The 5,029-nt window shown below is 44.4% G+C and overlaps 1 non-coding gene across 1 annotated transcript; it reads left to right on the forward strand.

The window, feature by feature from the left end:
* The first annotated feature begins 4,174 nt into the window (after nt 1-4,174).
* trnas-uga lies at nt 4,175-4,256 on the forward strand. The gene has a single exon. It is a non-coding gene; the product is annotated as a tRNA-Ser (tRNA).
* Nucleotides 4,257-5,029: the final 773 nt, after the last annotated feature.

The following is a 5,029-nucleotide window of genomic DNA, read 5'->3' on the forward strand; positions in this document are numbered from 1 at the left end:
TATGTGTGCATGTGGGTCTTTGTCTGTCTGGGTTGAGTGTGTGTGTGTGGTGAGTGCAGAGTGTCTTCAGTCTGTGAGGGGGTGAATGTGGGAGTGTGTGTGTCTGTAAGGGTGTGTGGGAGTGTCTGTGTGCGCGTATGTGTGTCCGTGTGTATCTGTGTGTGTGTGTAGTGCAATGGTGGTCATCTGTAATGTGACATGAACCCAAGGTCCCGGTTGAGGCCCTCCCTATGGGTACTGAACTTAACTATCAGCCTCTGCTCGGCCACTTTTCTCTGCTGCCTGTCCTGAGAATGCTAACCCGAGAATGCAACTTTAAACAAAAAAAGGTTTTGTGATTTACACATGAAAGAAGTGAAACTATCACTGTATTCTAACAGATGAAAGGCTTAACAGACAATTAATTCTTCAATGTATAATTTCAGTTATATCACACTGCAAATTTTTGCTATAAATTCTGTGTTACGATCGAGCCCTCCACAATCACCTGATGAAGGAGCGTTGCTCCGAAAGCTAGTGTGCTTCCAATTAAACCTATTGGACTATAACCTGGTGTTGTGTGATTTTTAACTTTGTACACCCCAGTCCAACAGCGGCATCTCCGAATCACGGTTGGAGGAGTGAGAGTGATGGTAACATAGGAAGTGCGAGGGCGTCACTGGTAGTGACGCAATAAGTGTGTGGCTGTCAGGCTGATAGTGACGCACTGAACATGAGGATGTCAAGATGAAACTGGTGCAGTAAGTGTGAGGATGGCAGATGGACAGTGATGCAGTAAGTGTGAGGGGTTCACGCTGATATTGAGGCATGCGGTGTGAGCGGCCAGGTTGATAGTGATGCTGTGTGCTGCGGGTCCGGCTGATAACGACGCAGAAAATGTGAGTGTCTCAGTGTGACAGTGACGTATTACGTGTGAAAGGGTCAGGGTGATAATGACAGAGAAAGTGTGAGGTGGTCAGGTTGATAGTAATGCATTAATTGTGAGCTTGGTCAGCATGATAGTGAGGGTGTCAGGCTGATAGTGACACAGCCATTGTGAGGGGGTCAGGGTATTAGTGACGCAAAACGTGTGAGCGGGTCAGGCTAATAATGATGCAGTACGTATGAGGTATCAGGCCGATAGTGACGTAGTAAGGGTGAGAGTGTTGGTGTGCGAGTGACGCAGTAAGTGTGAGCGGCACAGGATGATAGTGACGCAGTAAGTGTGAGGTTTCAGGTAGGCACCCATGCAGTAAGTGTGACGTGTTCCGGGTGATAGTGACGCAGACACTTTGAGGGTGTCAGGTTGAGAGTGACACAGGAAGTGTGAGGGGACAGGTTGATAGTGACACAGTAAGCGTAAGGGGGTCAGGCTGACAATGATATACTAATTGTGATGTAGTCAGGATAATAGTGGTGCAGTGAGTATGAGTTGTCAGGGTGATAGTGACACACACGGCGTGAGTGGGATAGTTTGATAGTGATGCAGCAAGTATGAGGAGGTCAGAGTGATAGTGTGCAGTGTCTGGCTGAAGGTGACGCAAGAAGCGTGAAAGGATCAGGGTGATCTGGATGCACTAAGTGTGGGGGGTCAAGGTGATAGTGATGCTGTAAGTATGAGTGGTCAGTCTGATAGCGACACAGTACATTTTAAGGGATCAGGCTGAGAGTGATGCAGTAAGCATGAGGGGGCCAGGCTGATATTGACGCATTAAGTGAGAGAGTGTCAAGGTGATGGTGACGCATTAAGTGTGAGCAGGTTAGAGAGATAATGACGCCGTTAGTGATTGGGGTTGTCTGATATGAATGCAGTAGGTGCGCATGTGTCAGGGTTTTAGTGATGCAGTAAGTGTGAGGGTGCCAGAGTGATTGTGACGCAGTAATTCTGAGGGGATCAGAGAGATAACAACGCAGTAAGCATGAGGGGGTCAGGCTGATAGTGACGCAGTATGCGTGCGGTGTTCAGTTTGATAATGATACAGTACGTGAGAGGTGTCGTGGGAATAATGAAGCAGTCAGAGTGAGGTGACGCAGAAAATTTGAAAGGTCAGGCTGTTAATGACGCTGTTAGTGTGAGTGCCGCAGGCTGACAATGATGAAATAAATTTGAGGGAGTAATGCTGATTGTCAGGTGATAAGTGTGAGTGGGTCAGGCTGGTCGTGACGCCGTAAGTGTGAGTGTTGAAGCTCATAGTGAAGCAGTAAGTGTGAGGAGTCAGTGTGATTGTGGCACAGTAAATGTGAGGGGGTCAAGGTGATCGTGACACAGTAAGTTTGAGGAGGCAGTGTTGTAGTGACACGGTGAGTGTGAGGCGTCAGTGTGACACTGACATAATAAGTGTAATGGAGTCAGGCTGATAGTGACACAGTAAGTGTAAGGAGTCAGGGTGACAGTAACATCGGAAGTGTAATGGCGTGACTGATAGTGACAAAGTAAGTGTTTGGCAGTCAGGCCGATAGTGACGCAGTCAAAATGAGGGTGTCGAAGTGAATGTGGCGCAATAAGCGTGAGGGTGCCAGATGGATAGTGATGCAATAAGTTTGAGGGGTTCACGCTGATATTAAGGCAGTAAGTGTGAGGGGTCAGATTTACAGTGATGCAGTAAGTGTCGGCGGGTCAGGCTGAGAGTGATGCATTCAAAGACCAAATATCCAAGGCTCACTGCAGTGCAGAAGAGCGAGACTTCTCAAGGCTAAGACAAAAATCAATAGTTCTCATCTTGGTCATAAATCACAATGCTTCATTTTAAAATTGTGCTCTCCTGCTTATAGATTCACCAATGAGGGAACAAAATTTAACTGCACCACCCTGTTTATCTCTTCAAATATTTTGCAACTCTCAATGAGATTACCTCTCTTGTTTTGAAACTGTTAAAAAAAAGGCCGGATTTGCCCAATTTCAATTCACAGGATTAACGTTCATCCATGATATCAAGGCTAATCACCATTCATGGTATTCCTCATATGGCATTAATATCTTTCCTAAATTGAGGATTATAATTCCTCATAGTGTACTCCAAGTGCGGTCGAACTGAGCCACCATACATTGGAAATAATGCTTCTTTCTCGTGCCCTGAAACCCTTCTGCAGCTTTCACAACAGATTTCTATAACTGCTACTAGACTTCAATGACTTATTAAAAACGTCTCCAAGGTGCATTTCTAAAATCTGTACATCAGACTTTCTACATCAATCAGATTTCAAACTGTTACCTTCGACAAATAATCTCCACACATTGCCCACCTGACAAATATGATAAAGTCAAATTGTTGCTATCTATTAAATCATGAGGAACATGGATAGGTTGACTAGTCAAGGTGTTTTCCCGCTGGTGAGGGAGTCAAAATTTAGAAAGCATAAGTTTAAAATTAGAGGGTAAGGATTAAAAGGGACGTCAGGGGCAACTTTTTCAGTCATGTCCAGAATGAGCTGCCGGAGAAATTGATGGAGACTGATGCAACTGTAACATTTAATGAAATTTGGATGGATATATGAGTAACAAGGTTTAGAGGGATGTGGGCTAAACGTTGGCAAATGGGACCTATTATTTTAGGATATCTGTCCACCATGCTCAAGTTGGAGAGAAGGGCCACTTTTCATGCTGTATTGCGCTAGGACTTGATGACTCTAGAACTGACGCAAAAACATTGCAAATGATTCCGTCAAGACGATTTCAAGTTCCAAATCTTTGGTCAATCTTCCTCTCTTGTGCTCACAAGGTCATTACCTGATGTCAGAACTTACGGATTGATTGCTGGATCCATTCCTGTAAATCGGTTCTGCATTCTTTCTAATTCCGATAGCTTTTTTTCCGAATGTAGCCAGTGTTTATGGACTTAGCATCAATATTTCTAATATCGTATTTCGATGAATATTAAAACTCAACATCATATCTACATTGGCACCAGATGCTGAGCAATTGAGTCAAAATCGATCGGACGCAGTGAGACAATGATCCTCTCTTCGTGTGGTGTACATCCGTGACTCTGTACCTCGATGAAGAATCATTCCCACACGTTCAGCTGTGTCAGAATCTAGGCTGCGGTGAAAGCCTGTCAATCTGCTAAGGTAACGTTTGTCTGGGTCTCTGCAAAGGATTTGGCGAAGTCTTGGGTCTTTAGAATTTGTTCTTCCAACAACTTCCGTATTTCATGAATTCAGTTGTTTTACTATGAAAAATGGCAACGTTGCTGCGGCTGTGATGGCCGAGAGGTTAAGGCGTTGGATTTGAAATCTAATGGGGTCTCCCTGCGCAGGTGCGACTCCCGCTCACAGCATGCAGCCTTTCCAAAGTCACTAATTCCTTTGCAGGATTTGGATTTCGTGGAGCTTGAGCTTTACATGCAATTGAAAGCAAATTTTCAACTGTGAAGAATCCGAAGTAATTTCAAGACTGCCCAGTCATCTAACTGAATAAGTTATATGTCGAGACACAAAAAGCCACCAACTTCCAACACCAATAGGTTTCAACACATTTGTCGAACTATCGTGAAATTTGGATTTTCGGGGCGGATGGGGGGAGAATTAAGCAATTAAGCAAAGCAGGAAGCAAAGCAATACATTTACCTGCAGGTGATGATTTTTTTTTTAGGATCAGTTGGAAGTAAAGCTGAGATAATGTTTCAGACACACAATTTGTGATTATTCTAGATTATAGAGTCACAGAATCAAACAGATGTAGAGCGAAGGAAACAGACCACTCAGTCCAATTCGCCAGGCAGACAGATACCCTAGCCTGTTCTCTTCCCGTTTGTCAGCACTCAGTCGATATCCCGCTGAATACTCCTTACTCTTTGAAACGTCCAGGAGGCTCTTAAATGCTTAATTGTTCCAGTTTCCACTACTTCCTCTGCCAGCTCATTGCATGCAATTAACACCCTCTGCGTGAAAGTGTTATCACTTAGGATCCTTGTAGAGCTTTCAAATCTAATCATAGACCGATGCCTTCTAGTTTTGTACGCCACTACCAGAGGGGAAATACCTGTTCTATTTATCTTATTCGTGTCCGTCATCATTTCATAAACCTCTATAAAGGCACCCCTCAGCCTTC

This window comes from Chiloscyllium plagiosum, chromosome 8 (genome assembly GCF_004010195.1).
Source record: "Chiloscyllium plagiosum isolate BGI_BamShark_2017 chromosome 8, ASM401019v2, whole genome shotgun sequence".
Lineage (NCBI taxonomy): Eukaryota > Metazoa > Chordata > Chondrichthyes > Orectolobiformes > Hemiscylliidae > Chiloscyllium > Chiloscyllium plagiosum.